At 42.9% G+C, this 19,497-nt stretch overlaps 5 non-coding genes across 5 annotated transcripts; all 5 read left to right on the top strand.

Annotated features, from left to right (window-relative positions):
* Positions 1 to 389: 389 nt before the first annotated feature.
* TRNAR-CCU (transfer RNA arginine (anticodon CCU)) lies at positions 390 to 462 on the top strand. The gene has a single exon. It is a non-coding gene; the product is annotated as a tRNA-Arg (tRNA).
* A 646-nt stretch (positions 463 to 1,108) lies between these two features.
* Positions 1,109 to 1,181, top strand: TRNAR-UCG (transfer RNA arginine (anticodon UCG)). The gene has a single exon. It is a non-coding gene; the product is annotated as a tRNA-Arg (tRNA).
* A 1,516-nt stretch (positions 1,182 to 2,697) lies between these two features.
* TRNAR-UCG (transfer RNA arginine (anticodon UCG)) lies at positions 2,698 to 2,770 on the top strand. Its single transcript has one exon. It is a non-coding gene; the product is annotated as a tRNA-Arg (tRNA).
* An 803-nt stretch (positions 2,771 to 3,573) lies between these two features.
* TRNAR-CCU (transfer RNA arginine (anticodon CCU)) lies at positions 3,574 to 3,646 on the top strand. Its single transcript has one exon. It is a non-coding gene; the product is annotated as a tRNA-Arg (tRNA).
* A 645-nt stretch (positions 3,647 to 4,291) lies between these two features.
* Positions 4,292 to 4,364, top strand: TRNAR-UCG (transfer RNA arginine (anticodon UCG)). The gene has a single exon. It is a non-coding gene; the product is annotated as a tRNA-Arg (tRNA).
* The last annotated feature ends 15,133 nt before the right edge of the window (positions 4,365 to 19,497 follow it).

Here is a 19,497-nt window from a genome sequence, read left to right as displayed (position 1 = left end):
GATGACACAGTTGGCTAATTTGTAAAGCACTGGTCTATTAAGTTGCAGAGTGTTGTTGAACTTGGTTAGTAGACTTGGTGCCTGTTTCTGTGTCCTGCTGAAGACAAGGACGGCTTGATACCACTGTCAAAGCCCAGTTTATTGAGAAAAGCATCCGGGGAAGAAGAAGTGTTGATTCGAAAATGGTTCTCCTAAAATTTCTCTCCACTTGCTAGAAATACAGAGTCTCCATTATAGCGTAGAACAGAGTGTTAAAGTCGGGGATGGAAGAGGATGAAAATGGGAAGTTTACTTATGGAGAGAACTGAGAAATATCCTGTGTGCAGACACCAGTGTTGGACGATTTAATACATTTAAATAATGCCTCTAGATTGCTGGTATTTATCTGTGCCTCAGTGGCCTAATGGATTAGGCACTGGCCTCCTAAGCCAAGGATTGTGGGTTCGAGTCCCATCTGAGGTGCAAACCAATCTCCACTCTTACTTTTCCAGAAAAATAAATATATTTATTACATGCTTCCTCTCAGAAGCTTATGAGGTATTAGGAACTTTGAAATGGTACCATTTTACTTCTATGGTCTTCAGAGTCATGTTGATGTTCTGAAACTACAAAGTCGATTTTTAAACACTTATCTTTGTCAGATGCATTTTTGACCCGGCAGAAGATATTCCTTTGGAAAAAATTATTTGAATTGGATTGGTGTAACTGTTGTTTCTAGAGGTGGTGAAAGGCTTTCAGCTACTTGAATTGGGCAAGTCAGAATTCATGAAATGTATACAACCTTTGAGTGTGTGTAAATTGGAATATCCAGGAAGGAGAAGTTTGTACTACTTTCAAAACAGTTTCTCTCCACTTCTGGAAACATCCAGAGCTATGTAAAGCATTTACTGAGCTTTAATCTCATGAAGAAAGAGGTTTAAATGCAAAAAAGAAAACAATAGCTTATCGTACTGGTGATATTCTGATTATATAGATTCCAAAAAAGTGCTTTAATTGAAAGGAGCTGAAAAAAAAAGACAATGGGATGTAAACCTAAATAACTATAAATAATATATTTTCCATCCTTGCATACCACCTACAGTATAAATATAAACACAGCAGGACACGTGACCGCGTGGCCTAATGGATAAGGCGTCTGACTTCGGATCAGAAGATTGAGGGTTCGAGTCCCTTTGTGGTAGGTTTTTGACAATGGTCACACACTTCAGGTTTCCATTCAGAATGGAAACAGGCTCTTCCAATACTCTTATAGCCATCAGGTTCTCATTCCTAAATAATAATAAAGTGGAGTACATAATGCACAGTCATTTAGATTGCATCTTCAGTCTAAAATCTAGTGCAATTTAGTGGCATTAAAAAGTGCTTCTATGTACATGCACTGAATATGTACTAGGTTTGCAGAATTTTGACAGAATGGGATTTTAGCTTAAGTGTGTGTAGATGATCTGCAAGGTGTGTAAGTATGTGTTCATGGAGTGCTTCAAGTGTAAAATCTGTATGATTTGTGCAGTTAAAGTGCTAATTTTGCCTATGAGAAAGAAAAGTACTACAGAAGAATTATAAAGGATTGGCACATTGGCTGCCTTTGCTGATGACACAGATGGCTAATTTGTAAAGCACTGGTCTATTAAGTTGCAGAGTGTGGTTGAACTTGGTTAGTAGACTTGGTGCCTGTTTCTGTGTCCTGCTGAAGACAAGGACGGCTTGATACCACTGTCAAAGCCCTGTTTAATGAGAAAAGCATCCATGGAAGAAGAAGTGTTGATTCGAAAACTGTTCTCCTCCAATTTCTCTCCACTTGCTACAAATGCAGAGTATCCATTATAGCACAGAACAGAGTGTTAAAGTCGGGGATGGAAGAAGATGAAAATGGAAAGTTTACTTATGGAGAGAACTGAGAAATGTCCTGTGTGCAGACACCAGTGTTGGACGATTGAATACATTTAAATAATGCCTCTAGATTGCTGGCATTTATCTGTGCCTCAGTGGCCTAATGGATAAGGCACTGGCCTCCTAAGCCACGGATTGTGGGTACGAATCCCATCTGAGGTGCAAACCAATGTCCACTCTTACTTTTCCAGAAAAATAAATATATTTATTACATGCTTCCTCTCAGAAGCTTATGAGGTATTAGGAACTTTGAAATGGTACCATTTTACTTCTATGGTCTTCAGAGTCATGTTGATGTTCTGAAGCTACAAAGTCGATTTTTAAACACTTATCTTTGTCAGATGCATTTTTGACCCGGCAGAAGATATTCCTTTGGAAAAAATTATTTGAATTGGATTGGTGTAACTGTTGTTTCTAGAGGTGGTGAAAGGCTTTCAGCTACTTGAATTGGGCAAGTCAGGATTCATGAAATGTATACAACCTTTGAGTGTGTGTAAATTGGAATATCCAGGAAGGAGCAGTTTGTACTACTTTCAAAACAGTTTCTCTCCACTTCTGGAAACATCCAGAGCTATGTAAAGCATTTACTGAGCTTTAATCTCATGAAGAAAGAGGTTTAAATGCAAAAAAGAATACAATAGCTTATCGTACTGGTGACATTCTGATTATATAGATTCCAAAAAAGTGCTTTAATTGAAAGGAGCTGAAAAAAAACACAATGGGATGTAAACCTAAATAACTATAAATAATATTTTTTCCAACCTTGCATACCACCTACAGTATAAAAATAAACGCAGCAGAACACATGACCGCGTGGCCTAATGGATGAGGTGTCTGACTTCGGATCAGAAGATTGAGGGTTCGAGTCCCTTCGTGGTCGGTTTTTGACAATGGTCACACAATTCAGGTTTCCATTCAGAATGGAAGCAGGCTCTTCCAATATTCTTATAGCCATCATGTTCTCATTCCTAATTAATAATAAAGTGGAGTACATACTGCACAGTCATTTAGATTGCATCTTCAGTCTAAAATCTAGTGCATTTAAGTGGCATTAAAAAGTGCTTCTATGTACACGCACTGAATATGTACTAGGTTTGCAGAATTTTGACTTGACAGAATGGGTTTTTAGCTTAAGTGTGTGTAGATGAACTGCAAGGTGTGTAAGTATGTGTTCATGGAGTGCTTCAAGTGTAAAATCTGTATGATTTGTGCAATTAAATTGCTAATTTTGCCTACGAGAAAGAAAAGTACTACAGAAGAATTATAAAGGATTGGCACATTGGCTGCCTTTGCTGATGACACAGTTGGCTAATTTGTAAAGCACTGGTCTATTAAGTTTCAGAGTGTGGTTGAACTTGGTTAGTAGACTTGGTGCCTGTTTCTGTGTCCTGCTGAAGACAAGGACGGCTTGATACCACTGTCAAAACCCAGTTTATTGAGAAAAGCATCCATGGAAGAAGAAGTGTTGATTCGAAAATGGTTCTCCTCCAATTTCTCTCCACTTGCTAGAAATACAGAGTCTCCTTTATAGCACAGAACAGAGTGTTAAAGTCGGGGATGGAAGAGGATGAAAATGGGAAGTTTACTTATGGAGAGAACTGAGAAATGTCCTGTGTGCAGACACCAGTGTTGGACGATTGAATATATTTAAATAATGCCTCTAGATTGCTGGCATTTATCTGTGCCTCAGTGGCCTAATGGATAAGGCACTGGCCTCCTAAGCCAGGGATTGTGGGTACGAATCCCATCTGAGGTGCAAACCAATGTCCACTCTTACTTTTCCAGAAAAATAAATATATTTATTACATGCTTCCTCTCAGAAGCTTATGAGGTATTAGGAACTTTGAAATGGTACCATTTTACTTCTATGGTCTTCAGAGTCATGTTGATGTTCTGAAACTACAAAGTCGATTTTTAAACACTTATCTTTGTCCGATGCATTTTTGACCCGGCAGAAGATATTCCTTTAGAAAAAATTATTTGAATTGGATTGGTGTAACTGTTGTTTCTAGAGGTGGTGAAAGGCTTTCAGCTACTTGAATTGGGCAAGTCAGGATTCATGAAATGTATACAACCTTTGAGTGTGTGTAAATTGGAATATCCAGGAAGGAGTAGTTTGTACTACTTTCAAAACAGTTTCTCTCCACTTCTGGAAACATCCAGAGCTATGTAAAGCATTTACTGAGCTTTAATCTCATGAAGAAAGAGGTTTAAATGCAAAAAAGAAAACAATAGCTTATCGTACTGGTGACATTCTGATTATATAGATTCCAAAAAAGTGCTTTAATTGAAAGGAGCTGAAAAAAAACACAATGGGATGTAAACCTAAATAACTATAAATAATATATTTTCCATCCTTGCATACCACCTACAGTATAAAAATAAACACAGCAGGACACATGACTGCGTGGCCTAATGGATAAGGTGTCTGACTTCGGATCAGAAGATTGAGGGTTCGAGTCCCTTCGTGGTCGGTTTTTGACAATGGTCACACACTTCAGGTTTCCATCCAGAATGGAAACAGGCTCTTCCAATACTCTTATAGCCATCAGGTTCTCATTCCTAATTAATAATAAAGTGGAGTACATACTGCACAGTCATTTAGATTGCATCTTCAGTCTAAAATCTAGTGCAATTTAGTGGCATTAAAAAGTGCTTCTATGTACATGCACTGAATATGTACTAGGTTTGCAGAATTTTGACAGAATGGGTTTTTAGCTTAAGTGTGTGTAGATGATCTGCAAGGTGTGTAAGTATGTGTTCATGGAGTGCTTCAAGTGTAAAATCTGTATGATTTGTGCAATTAAATTGCTAATTTTGCCTACGAGAAAGAAAAGTACTACAGAAGAATTATAAAGGATTGGCACATTGGCTGCCTTTGCTGATGACACAGTTGGCTAATTTGTAAAGCACTGGTCTAATAAGTTGCAGAGTGTGGTTGAACTTGGTTAGTAGACTTGGTGCCTGTTTCTGTGTCCTGCTGAAGACAAGGACGGCTTGATACCACTGTCAAAACCCAGTTTATTGAGAAAAGCATCCATGGAAGAAGAAGTGTTGATTCGAAAATGGTTCTCCTCCAATTTCTCTCCACTTGCTAGAAATACAGAGTCTCCTTTATAGCACAGAACAGAGTGTTAAAGTCGGGGATGGAAGAGGATGAAAATGGGAAGTTTACTTATGGAGAGAACTGAGAAATATCCTGTGTGCAGACACCAGTGTTGGACGATTGAATACATTTAAATAATGCCTCTAGATTGCTGGCATTTATCTGTGCCTCAGTGGACTAATGGATAAGGCACAGCCTCCTAAGCCACGGATTGTGGGTTTGAGTCCCATCTGAGGTGCAAACCAATGTTCACTCTTACTTTTCCAGAAAAATAAATATATTTATTACATGCTTCCTCTCAGAAGCTTATGAGGTATTAGGAACTTTGAAATGGTACCATTTTACTTCTGTACTCTTCAGAGTCATGTTGATGTTCTGAAACTACAAAGTAGATTTTTAAACACCTATCTTTGTCAGATGCATTTTTGACCCGGCAGAAGATATTCCTTTGGAAAAAATGATTTGAATTGGATTGGTGTAACTGTTGTTTCTAGAGGTGGTGAAAGGCTTTCAGGCACTTGAATAGGGCAAGTCAGGATTCATGAAACGTATACAACCTTTGAGTGTGTGTAAATTGGAATATCCAGGAAGGAGCAGTTTGTACTACTTTCAAAACAGTTTCTCTCCACTTCTGGAAACATCCAGAGCTATATAAAGCATACTCTGAGCTTTAATCTCATGAAGAAAGAGGTTTAAATGCAAAAAAGAAAACAATAGCTTCTCGTACTGGTGACATTCTCATTATATAAATTCCAAAAAAGTGATTTAATTGAAAGGAGCTGAAAAAACCCCACAATGGTTTGTAAACCTAAATAACTATAAATAATATATTTTCCAACCTTGCATACCACCTACAGTATAAAAATAGTCACAGTCATTTAGATTGCATCTTCAGTCTAAAATCTAGTGCATTTAAGTGACATTAAAAAGTGCTTCTATGTACACGCACTCAATATGAACTAGGTTTGCAGAATTTTGACTTCACAGAATGGGTTTTTAGCTTAAGTGTGTGTAGATGAACTGCAAGGTGTGTAAGTATGTGTTCATTTATTTGCGGGTTTATAACGCGCTAGGATCACCTCCCGGGGGAGTATCTCCGCGCCTTTGAAAACCTTTCAGCTTGTGACAGTAGGTGTACAGGTATCGCTAGTTTTGAAATAGAAAGGTTTTTAACTGTTTTCTAAACGGGAGATATTCCTGACAGAGTCTCAAAGAGAGAGGGAGGCTGTTCCACAGCCTTGGTCCGGCGATTGAAAGGGCTCTTCCACCTTGCCTGGCCTTTCTGGCTCTCGGGACCTGTAATAGAGCTTGATCACTAGATCTCAAGGATCTTACAGGTTTATAGGGGGAGAATCTGTCATTTAGGTACCCTGGGCCTTTATTCTGAAGACTTTTATGTATAATACAACCTATCTTATACTTCACCCTTTGCTTAATGGGAAGCCAATGTAAGGTGTTCAAGAGAGGTTTCGATGGAGTACGGGGAGGCTGATTTAGGACAAGACGGGCCGCAGTGTTCTGGACTACCTGCAATCTCGCAATAACTCCCTCGTTTGCTGATAGGAGCATCCCGTTGCATTAGTACAGACGACTCAGTATCAGGGCCTGCACTAGCGTCGTCCTAGTTGAGTCAGGGAGCATAGGGAAGACTTTCCTCAACATGGCGATCACATGAAAACATGAGCTCACCACTTGGTTGCTGTATTGCTTCAAAGAGAGCTCCTGGTCCAGACGCACACCGAGATTTTTGACCACCTGCTTTGGCTCTGGGACTGGGCCTAGATCTTGCGGCCACCAGTCTGGGGACCATAGGAGCTTTGCCTCACCGAACAGCATCACTTCTGTTTTTGCAACATTACATTGCAAGAAGTTAGATGCCATCCAGTGGGCCACTGCCTTCATCCCCAGGGAGAAAGAGTTCCTGACCTTGTCCGTAAGATGTTTAAACGGAAAGAGGAGTTGGGTGTCATCCGCGTATGACATAGGGATGAATCCATGGGATCTCATTGTGGAAAAGTAAATTTTGCCATGTTATATGTGCCTACGTGTTCCCCATGTTATGATATATGTGCATGATCGATATGCATGTATTCCCCTTATGATCAATTAAAGACGCAATTACAGTTGTGTCCATCTCTAGTATGCCAGTTTCCAGTCCTCGTGAATACAACGAATATTAGGCCTATGTAAAGCTACGTTGCCACATTTTACAGTGTGCACGTTAATTCATTGAATTATCCCCGTTTCTAGGCCTCAAAAGGGCCCGGACTCAGATTCAGCTCCTGTCTCCTGAACCCTCTCCGCGGAGCGATACAGCCCCCACCTGTATCCCTGACCCTTCACTTACTTCCTGCCTCACAGTGCTCGGTCAGGCCTGGCTCTGCCTGCCAGTCTGCCAAAAGTATGTTATGATTCTAGTTATCAGTCCAGCCCTCCTTCTCTGCATTCCTAAGCTACTGAATCACATCAATAGTTTCCGTCATGGTCTAGCCTTTACGTCTCCATGTAAGAGAAATACTGTATTAATGGTCATTTAATATTCCTCGCACCGCACTACATGTAGAATAATGCATGCACCAGTCTTAGAGTCTGTTAGCCTTTACCCTGATAACTTTTGGATTCTATCAACATGTTCTCTAAACATCAGATACTAGATAGTGTTTAGGTACATGTCGCTCTGACTCTCCAGACTTTCGTCTCCTCTTCTAGTGCAGAAGTCATAAGCCCCCAGTTCTCCTCATTGCCAGTTTGCGCGCACCACTAGGTTAAAGGTCCCGGCTCCTTGGGTAGCCCCCTCCATGTTTCCGCCCCTTTTATGACATATTCTGTTACGTTTACATCACATGTCTATGTACACGCCTCTTGTTACACCTACTTTCTGCCTTATCTTTCGCGACTGCTACGAACTCCGCCCACTGCTACGCCTACTGTATTCACTGCAATGCAATTGTTTTAGTATATATATGTTATGTACTGTTATTAAAGTTAGCTTTTTGTCCCGATCCTGCCCCCCGGCAGCTGCCATCCTATTCCCGTGCAGGTTGTCCTGTTGCTGTCTTTTATGCTGTATTAAAACCTGCAAACTCAAGATACCTCGAATCTTGACTCTTATTTATTGAGCTATCTGTTAATTAATTATTCCGAAAAATAGAACAGGTATTTAATTATTTATTTACCACATAATGGCGCCCGAACAGGAACTTGCCCTTTCCCCACGCGCCGGAGAAGCCACGCAAGCCCCCAGACCCTCTGCAGCCGTGACGGAACCATCCTGCGCAGTGGCAGATATTTCTGCTTCAAGTATCCCTCAGGTCCACGGAGGAGACGGAGGTTGCTGTCCAGCATCCAGACGAGGCGGTGGAGGAACGCGGCGAGTCCCGACCAGAGCCCAAGCCGAGAGTCCAAGGTCCGAGGTATCCAGAGGCCCACCTGTAACTGAAGTCCGAAGTTCGTCCGTCCGTTGTCGTAGCAGTCCAGTCCAGTCCGAGGCCTTCCGTTCTTGCTGCCCGGTGAGTACCGTTGCTGGGGTAGTATCTAGACAGGGTCAATTGAATTGTCTCTGGTCCGTGGGTTTGGGTACGCAGATCCAACAACGAAGTGTCCACCTAGGTGGATGCGGGTCCTGACGTGTCTCTTTATGAGACCGGTAAGTTTCGTACTGTTTCAGCAGTGCATCTAGTCTGTTCTAGTAAGTTCTGTTCTCGAGAAATTCAGGTGTTCTGTTCTCAGTATTTCAGGTAGTATCTTGTCCGAACTGTTATTCTAAATGTTATTTCATGTGTTTTCAGTGTCGTGGTATGAGTGATTTGTTTCCTTAAAGTCATTATTGTGTTTCATCGTGTATTGTATTGTGTCTAGATCCTAGTTTGCGTTATGCCTCTGTTTTCCAAGTTACGTCAGTTAAGAACTAGAAAAGGTCTGCTCGAAGAAGCAGTTCCTGTCCCGCCTAGGGACAGTCCAGGTCATTTTATGTATCATAAACATGGCATAAGTGCCATATTATATCTAGATTTATGGGTAGAGTACACCAAGGAATTAGAAGAGAAATATAGATGGCCCGTGTCAGGTACATGGGATGCCGAGTGTATCATGCGAGTAGAAGAAGCGTTATGGAAAAAGAAATCCAGACAGTCCCAGAAAGATGCCATCGAGTTATGGCGCAAAGAATCTCATAGAAGAACAGAAAAAGAATTCAGAAAGTCAGAATTAAGTAGGGAATCCTCAGAAAGAGCCCAAGAAAGGGAATTAATCGAAATAGGTGAACGAGTTAAAACCGAACAGTCAGACAGACAGAGAAATGCCCTTATTAAGGGTATGTATCCTCTTCTTGCCGAGGGCTTGCCAAAAGCAACCCCGGAAGCACCATGTAATTTTCCGCCGCCATTAGTTCCGATTAAGCTACGTCACAAACCGACCGCAGCTGATATTTTTCTCTCGTCCTATTTGGACGACACAGTCCCAGAATATGCAAATCCTGTTCCGCCAGCTCCTGTAAATAATGTAATTCCGGTTCCTCCAGTCACCGGGGCACCTGTTACAACACCTGTTACGGTACCCCCGGTCCAGCCCATAGTACAAGTACCCGCTACATCGGTCACTCTGCCAGCACGAAGAGTATCCGTCGATGATTCCAGTTTAGGGGCCGCGGGGGGAGGTCCTCCTGGTACCCCGCCGCCACACAAACGTGTAACGTCAGTCGAGTTACATGAACGTGCGTTACAGCGTACGCCCAAACAGCAGTCCGTTGCAGATATCAAGCGAGCTCTTACAGAATGCCGTTATGATCCAGTCCCAGGCGATGATAATATGGTTATATATTCATTGCGTGTAAGACGGGTGACCGAGTATTTGGACACCCTACCGAATATGAAAGAAGATCTAGACAGAATATATCGTTTCATCCGTACAGGAGACGATCCAGAAAGTATTGGCGAAATCATGTCTCTCAGGAAAGCTGAGACCCAGTTCATGTTATTAAAGTTTCTAATTAACTGTTTAATAAGGGAACAAGATTGTCCGACTAAAAATCCGACCGAAATGAGAGTCCTGACAAAGTGGAGTGATAATATAGCCGAGGGAAGACACAAGACACTAGGTAGTATAGAGAGTATGTACAAGAAAATTCGTAAGGAAATAATAAGGTTACACGACAAACGCAAAGCAGCACAAGTAAGTGAGAAGGAAAACGACTCTTCTACTGAAGAGGTAGACGACGAGAATCCTTCCAGAATAGCGTATGTAGGTAGAACTAGACTTTCCGACCGACATTCACGCCTAGAACACAAGAAAGTCTTTCCTCCTCCAGCACCAGAACAAGGTTCTCTAGAACAAGTATTCCAAGCTACCGATAAAATTCTGAAATCACGAATCGGTTATAGTGAACTTAGTACCATGCATGAACAAGAACTAGCCCGATCAGCAGTCCGATGGATTACTGATTCTACCACTTTTCCAGATGAAATAGTGGCACAAATGTTTCTGAAACTGCCCCCAGCCGAGCAGCGACTGGTGGGTATGTATATGATCCAGCACCTCATTACACTGTATGAGGGACAGCATTCTGACCCAGGTCCGTTACATGATGTTCTGAACGAGTTACTCCAGTATAGATGGAAAGGTTTAGGTACCGATTTAATTAGTATCATTCTAGAACAGCGCCACAAATATAGAACGTTTCTGAACCCGCATTTTGTTCACCTCTCACCCCCAGAAAGTAAACCGTTTTACATAGACAGACAGCATCCATTACGAGAAGTACACCCAGTTAGGACACAGGGTGGTGAAATGCAACGAGTATTTGTTTACACCCCGATTACCAAGATGGAACTCTTAGAGATGAAGAAATTAATTCCCTGTCACGACAAAGATACAGCAGGGTTCCACCGAGAATTAAAAGACATGCTCCGTATGGGAGAATACACGTATCCAGATATCATTAAAATGCTAAAGGTCCTGTTGCCCGCAGGGGTATATGAAAAACTCAAGGAAAAAGAATGGGAGGTGGGAGAGAAAAAGATAGATTGGGCAGTTCTAGAAGCTGAAGAAAATACACGTGTACCAGGTACCGGTCTAGGGGATAAATGTAAAGAATTACCTGAACTGTTAATACAAGTTTTGCCAAGATTACTAGCTACTAAAAAGGAAGACTGGGATGCAATCTCAGCCTGTAAACAGAAACCAGACGAAGATACTAGTGATTTTTATTCTAGATTCGAGAAATGTTTTAGTATTAACAGTGGTTTAAAGACGAGTAGTGAGTCATACCCTCATCTTTTTGTTACTAAACTAGTCGAGAATTCAAGTCCACAAGTTAAAAATCGAGTATTGAAAGTCGAAAGTACCTGGCAAGCTAATACCCCGTCACAAATGCTTCAGATGCTCCAGTATCACCAGAATAGAATCAGGGAAGAGCAAGAACACGAAAAGAGACGTATGAAAGACACGAAAATGAAAGTATTAGTTGCACAATCTGTTCCACAAGACAGTCAGAAGAGGGGTCCGAATCAAGCCAGTCATCCTGCAGTTCCTGTTAAAGGGACATGCAATTATTGTAAACAGCCAGGTCATTTTATAAACGAGTGTGCAGTTCTGAAACATAACATAGCCACTGGTAAGACTAAAGAAAGACCACGTCCGCCTAGACAAGAACAAGTTTCACAGATTTCTCAGTCACCACAGAATGCACAACAGACAGTTCCAGCACCGCAGCCTATAGCTGCAACACAGCATGTTACACAGCAGATGTACCAATATGCCCAGACAGAGTATCCAGAGTATCAACAGTATTCATGAAACAGCCTAGAGAGGGAGGTAGGCTTGCCTCTCATCGAGATACCTGTAGATCAAGAGGGTCCCTATGTACACAGTCAAGTATTAGGGAAAGACAGAAAGTTTTTGATTGATACAGGGGCAAGTAGGACTACTATTAGTCATGTCGAGGTTCCAGGGGCTCCGCTCTCAGGCTCTAGAAATGTTTCCCTTGGATTTTCAGGAAAGCCTATTGTAAACGAGATTTCAAAGCCAGTTATTCTAGAAGTTGGTCCATTGTCCCGAACTACTGATCTATTACTTACGAAGTCATGTCCAGAAAATTTGTTAGGCATTGAAACATTGAAAGAATTAGGTGCAGTTATTTGCTGCTCCCCAGAAGGAATACGTTTGTTTTTACGTGACTTCAAAGGTCACTATGTATTACGTGATTTTGATCCAAGATTACTGAATGTCCCGCAGCATCTATGGGCGCAAGGTCCAACTGATGTAGGATGTATGCAAATCACACCCCATCGTGTGACTCTCAAGCAAGGTGTAGTGTTACCACGAATCAGACAGTACAGATTGCCACCTGAGGCTGTAGCAGCCTTATCCAAAATTATTGACGAGCTCATTGCTCAAGGAGTGGTTGTAGAAACTGACTCCAATGTATGTAATTCTCCTATCATTCCAGTCATGAAACGTACTGATCCAAATGCACCTCCAGTATATCGATTAGTGATTGACCTTCGAGAACTTAATAAATGTATCATACCCCAGTATCCAGTAGTCCCAGATATTTCATCCCTATTGACAGCTATTGATTCTGAAGCTATATTTTTTACAGTAATCGACCTCAAGAATGCATTTTTCAGTGTTCCGATTCATCCAGACAGCCAGTATCTTTTTGGTTTTTGTTTAAATGGAAGGAGCTATAAATTCACACGAGCTCCTCAAGGTTTCACAGAAAGTCCTAGCATTTACAGTCAAGCACTTAAAAGACAACTAGACAATATTCACATGCCAACTGACACTGCTCTGCTCCAGTATGTCGATGATCTACTAATCACAGCCCGTTCTGAACGTGACTGCGAGCGAGCGTCACTTACAGTTCTGTATTTCCTAGCCGAGATGGGGCACAAGGTGTCCCCTTCGAAGCTTCAATTCTGTGTCCAGCAAGTGATCTACTTAGGCCACTTACTGTCCAAGTGGGGTAGGCAGTTGACACCTGATCGTATACAGTTAATAGCGAGTCTTCCACAGCCCAAGACCCAGAAAGAGGTACGAGCTTTTATCAGCCTCACTTCTTACTGCAGACAATGGATTCCTCAGTATGCATTCCTAGCCAAGCCACTGATACAGTTAACGACACAGGAGGCAGCCGTATCGACTGTCCTCCCTTGGACATCTGAACATACACTTAGTTTTAATGAATTAAAGAAAGCCTTATGCCAAGCTCCTGTTCTAGCAACACCAAACTACAGTAAGCCTTTTACACTTTTTGTCACAGAACGTAATGGTACAGCATTATCTGTTCTCACACAAGATCAAGCAGGACAGTACAAGCCTTGTGCTTATTTTTCGAGCACACTAGATCCAGTAGCCCAGGCTCTGCCTGCGTGCCTCAAGTCAGTTGCAGCCACAGCACTAGCTATCAGACAAAGTGATTCCATAGTATTAGGACACTCCCTGACAGTACAAATTCCACATTCCGTGGAAGTTCTTTTAAACCGAACACAGACTCAGCACTTGACAATTGCACGTTTAACAGGTTATGAATTGACACTGTTCCAGCCACACATAGAAATCAGACGCTGCAACGTTTTAAATCCTGCTACACTGTTACCGTCAGTTTCTTCAAATCCTGCCACACATGACTGTGTGGAAGTTGTTAACACTATGACAAAGCCAAGACAAGACCTGACAGACATTGCATTACCTAATCCCGACCTGACACTTTATGTGGATGGTTCATGTATGAGAACAAGTACAGGAGAACTAGTAGCCGCGTATGCAGTGACTACTGAAACCGAAGTTATTGAAACACACCGTATTGACACCCTGTCTGCTCAAGCAGCAGAGCTAGTTGCTCTGACTCAAGCCTGCATACGTGCCAAGAACCTGAAAGTAAACATATATACAGATTCACGTTATGCATTCGGAGTTGTACACGACTTCGGAGTACTCTGGCAGGAGAGAGGTTTCATGACTTCTCATGGAACCAAGATTCAGCATGGTCTCCTCATTCAAGCTCTGTTAGAAGCAATACATTTACCGACAGCTATCGCTATCATGAAGTGCAAAGCACACACGAAAGTCACTGACATTATTTCCCAAGGTAACGATCTAGCAGATCAAACAGCCAAGCTTACAGCTCAGACACCAGACATTCCAGTTAACAAGACACAGACATTCATTCCAGAACAGATTACATGTATGACAGTTAAGGACCCTACTCAAGATGTCATAGACATACAGTTACATGCTACTCCTGAAGAAATCAAGAAATGGTCCGAACAAGGAGGGGTCCAGACAGATCAAGGATGGGTGACGAAGGGAAAAGCCACATGGTTTCTCCCCGACTCTATGGTTCAAGTCATTATTAATACCGCACATAGTCCAGCACATCTAGGAGAAAAAGCTATGTTAGACAGTATCCAGAACCTTTGGTTCAACAAGCACTTACGATCTGCAGCCAAGCAGAAAGTCCGTACCTGTATGATATGTTGTCAGTTCAATCCAGGTAAAAGTGTCCCGGTGGAACAAGGGGGATTCCAGCCTCCTGACCACCCTTTTGAAGTCCTCCAGATGGATTATATTCAGATGGAGCGATGTCGAGGTTTCAAGTATGTCCTTGTAGTTGTATGCGCTTTGTCCAGGTGGACAGAAGCATATCCAGTCCCAGATTACACAGCCGCGACCACTGCCAAGCAGTTGGTTCGTGAATTCTTCCCCCGTTATGGACTCCCTAGGGTCGTGTATTCTGATAACGGCCAGCCATTCTCCTCTGAACTCATGAAGCATGTGTCCCTTTTGTTAGGGTACCAGTGGAAGTTTCATTGTGTACGCCATCCAGAAGCAGCAGGTCTCGTAGAGAGACATAACCAGACCCTGAAAATCCGCATCGCCAAAGTTTGTAAAGAGAAAGGTGTAGACTGGCTCGTAGCCCTGCCAGTTGCTCTATTTTATATGCGCATGGTCGCACACTCCAGATCAGGTCTGTCCCCTTACGAGGTCGTATTCGGCCGCCCCCCAAACATGTGGGGTACACCTCGACCCCGAAGTATTACAGATGTTTCCAGTAATATGCTGACAGATTACCTAGCTTCCTTGATGTCTGCCCTCCACTCTTGTCGTTCACAGGTTGCCGCTGCATTTCCAGACAATACCGAGGTGAAACCGCATGAAATCATTCCAGGCACACTCGTATTGGTCCGAAATTTTGATCGTTCAAGTCCGCTGGAGCCCCGCTGGAAGCAGCCACGACTTGTCCTTCTTACCACCCGTACGGCCGTGAAGCTGGAAGGCCGTAAGGGTTGGGTGCACCTGTCACACGTCAAGAAATTCCATGGATGTCGCATAAAAACATTTGCCAAGAACATTTCTAAGGACTACCTTTTTCCAAGAGACTGCCTAAAAATTGACTCTGAATCCAAGCCTCCCCTGTTAGAGGAAACTCCGCAACAGGAGTATAAAAAGAAGCTCCGGTCTAGTAAAATAAGTCAGCCAGTTTAATTGTCTAAGTCCCCCTCGGGTGAAACGGTTAGACAGGTTCCTGACATGTATGAGATAGACCCCCATAGTGAGAGAGTTAGTCAAAACTCTATCAGATGTATCATTGTTCTAAGTTTTCTTCTATTTTTGAGTTTGATGATTACCTGCACAAGTTATGCATTACATTTATGTTTTCCAATTTCTCATGTAAATAAGTTTTCTAATGCTACAGTAGAGCACACATTTAGTGATCTGCCTCCTCACGAGTTGTCCTATCGTCTTGCTATGCGTAATAACACATTCATCAGAATGTTACACTATTCACACCAGACCAGCAATGCCACTAATTGTTGGGTGTGTGGTCGACTCCCCCCTTTCCAGACACCGAAGGGAGTTCTGCCACTCTTTCCTTATCCGTTTTCACATAATGGTTCGTGTGGAGCATGGTCCACGTTAACGTCATCCTCAACAGATATGTCCCTTCTGAATAGTACATGTTTTCCAGACAAGCAAGATCTCACCCATAGAACAGGGTTAGATCTAGAAAATGAAGTTTATAATTTAGGTAATTATTCTTCGAATTTTATGGTCCTGAATGTTCAGTCTGATACTACTCCAGATTTACCTGCTATTTCAGTACTACCAGTCAAAGGCGAATTATGTGTCAGAAAGAATGGTTCCGCACATGTAGGACATAGTGATTGTACTACTACTGTCGAGTATAGTGACAGTGGGAAATCTATTTTCAAAGCATCACGTCATTCATATTTTGTTTGTGGTCAGACCGCATATGTTCGTCTGCCCCTCGATTGGGATGGAACATGTTACATTGCCTTCCTACTGCCACCAGTTTTTCTAGCCCCACCCGATTATCATAGAAACACACATCTAGTACACATTAGACATAGAAGGGAGATCGAGTCCCCAATTGTCGATCAAACTGAAACTGCTCTAGAACAATATCAAGATTTTAATAAAGGTTTCTTCTTCTTTATAGGACCTGTCCAGAATAGTAAGCTAATCCGTAGGTTAACCAGAACCCTCGAAGCAGTAGTGAATGAGACTACTTCTGCTCTAGGTAACTTAACTGAAGAGCAATCTGCTATGAGATTTGTCGTGCTCCAAAATCGTCTCGTTCTTGACGTCATACTGGCCGATAGAGGAGGAGCATGTAGAGTCATCGGATCTAGTTGCTGCATTTTCATTCCTAATAACGCGCCGTCTGTTTATTCAGCTATAACCAGACTTCATAAAATTGCCCATCAATTACACCAGAATCCAGGCACCTGGACATGGTCCGGTTGGCTCTGGAGTATCCTATCTGCCTGGGGATGGAAAGTATTGTCATTCCTAGGTATTGCAGTAATGATCATATTCAGTTGCTGCCTCTGTATACAATGTGGCCCTGCGATTTGCGGCATTTGTGCTACATCCTGTATTCCAAGTCCTAGTCCTAAGTCCCGTTCCAAGACAATTCGAGACGAGCAAATGATGCTATATGAAATGATAGATGGTATCATGAATATTGATGTTTCCTGATGGAAACGTAGGGCACAAGGAGGGAATGTGGAAAAGTAAATTTTGCCATGTTATATGTGCCTACGTGTTCCCCATGTTATGATATATGTGCATGATCGATATGCATGTATTCCCCTTATGATCAATTAAAGGCGCAATTACAGTTGTGTCCATCTCTAGTATGCCAGTTTCCAGTCCTCGTGAATACAACGAATATTAGGCCTATGTAAAGCTACGTTGCCACATTTTACAGTGTGCACGTTAATTCATTGAATTATCCCCGTTTCTAGGCCTCAAAAGGGCCCGGACTCAGATTCAGCTCCTGTCTCCTGAACCCTCTCCGAGGAGCGATACAGCCCCCACCTGTATCCCTGACCCTTCACTTACTTCCTGCCTCACAGTGCTCGGTCAGGCCTGGCTCTGCCTGCCAGTCTGCCAAAAGTATGTTATGATTCTAGTTATCAGTCCAGCCCTCCTTCTCTGCATTCCTAAGCTACTGAATCACATCAATAGTTTCCGTCATGGTCTAGCCTTTACGTCTCCATGTAAGAGAAATACTGTATTAATGGTCATTTAATATTCCTCGCACCGCACTACATGTAGAATAATGCATGCACCAGTCTTAGAGTCTGTTAGCCTTTACCCTGATAACTTTTGGATTCTATCAACATGTTCTCTAAACATCAGATACTAGATAGTGTTTAGGTACATGTCGCTCTGACTCTCCAGACTTTCGTCTCCTCTTCTAGTGCAGAAGTCATAAGCCCCCAGTTCTCCTCATTGCCAGTTTGCGCGCACCACTAGGTTAAAGGTCCCGGCTCCTTGGGTAGCCCCCTCCATGTTTCCGCCCCTTTTATGACATATTCTGTTACGTTTACATCACATGTCTATGTACACGCCTCTTGTTACACCTACTTTCTGCCTTATCTTTCGCGACTGCTACGAACTCCGCCCACTGCTACGCCTACTGTATTCACTGCAATGCAATTGTTTTAGTATATATATGTTATGTACTGTTATTAAAGTTAGCTTTTTGTCCCGATCCTGCCCCCCGGCAGCTGCCATCCTATTCCCGTGCAGGTTGTCCTGTTGCTGTCTTTTATGCTGTATTAAAACCTGCAAACTCAGGATACCTCGAATCTTGACTCTTATTTATTGAGCTATCTGTTAATTAATTATTCCGAAAAATAGAACAGGTATTTAATTATTTATTTACCACATCATGATGTTCGCTAGGGGGGCCACATAGATATTAAACAGGGTCGGGCTTAAACAAGAGCCCTGTGGCACCCCCTTTGAGATCCCCAACTCCTCTGACCGGTAGGCACCCAAGGTGACTGTCTGGGTGCGATCTGTCAGGAAACTCTTTAACCATGCCAGAGCTCCACCTTCCAGACCGATGTTCACAAGTCTGGTGGTCATGATGTCATGTGACACGGTGTCAAACGCCGCAGACAGATCCAACAGAACCAGGATGACAGAATAACCCCCATCCTGGAACATGTGTAGATCGTCTGCGAATGACAGCAAGGTGGTCTCGGTGCTATGTCTCGGCCTGAAACCCGACTCATGGAGTGCTTCAAGTGTAAAATCTGTATGATTTGTGCAGTTAAAGTGCTAATTTTGCCTATGAGAAAGAAAAGTACTACAGAAGAATTATAAAGGATTGGCACATTGGCTGCCTTAGCTGATGACACAGTTGGCTAATTTGTAAAGCACTGGTCTATTAAGTTGCGGACCTATCTGCCGCTTTTGATACGGTCTCTCACTCTATCCTCCTAGACCGTCTAAAGCTGTTCGGCATAGGTGGCTCCGCCCTTACCTGGATTGAATCCTTCCTCACTGGAAGAAGTCAGAGGGTGATGCTCAGGCCTTTCAAATCAGAGGATAAGCCTCTGCTGTGTGGCGTGCCGCAGGGTTCTGCCCTCAGCCCTCTGTTTTTCAACGTCTACCTTGCTCCCATGGCCGCCGTGGTAGAATCCTGTGGAGTCAGGGTGGTCTCTTATGCTGACAATACTCAGCTTATATTCTCCTTCAATGACCACTCGGACTCCACATTTGCCAACTTCCACCAATGTCTCGACGGCATTCGTGTCTGGATGACTAACAATCATCTAAGACTCAACGCGGACAAGACAGAGGTGCTGTTTTTTAACCAGAAAAACCCCATCCCCTCCTCACGGTGGTGACCCACTGCACTTGACCCCGCTCCCTCCCCGGTCCACGCAGCCCGTAACCTAGGCTATCAGTTTGACGACTCTCTCTCATGTAAATCCCAAGTCAACAAGGTCACCTCTGCCTGCTTCATGAAGCTACGAATGATCAGGAAGATACTCCCCTACCTCCCATTGGACGCCCGCCGAACAGTTACCCAGACCCTCATTACGTCCCATCTGGACTATGCTAACAGCTTATACGCTAGCGCTCCTCAGTATCTGATCGATCGACTCCAGATCGTTCAGAACGCGGCGGCCAGACTGATCGGAAACATCCCCTACCGCCAGTCAGTCACCACCTAC

Source organism: Lissotriton helveticus, chromosome 5_1 (genome assembly GCF_964261635.1).
Source record: "Lissotriton helveticus chromosome 5_1, aLisHel1.1, whole genome shotgun sequence".
In the NCBI taxonomy this organism is placed as follows: domain Eukaryota; kingdom Metazoa; phylum Chordata; class Amphibia; order Caudata; family Salamandridae; genus Lissotriton; species Lissotriton helveticus.
Note: the sequence above shows the minus strand (reverse complement) of the source record. Positions and strands in the feature narration are given on the sequence as shown.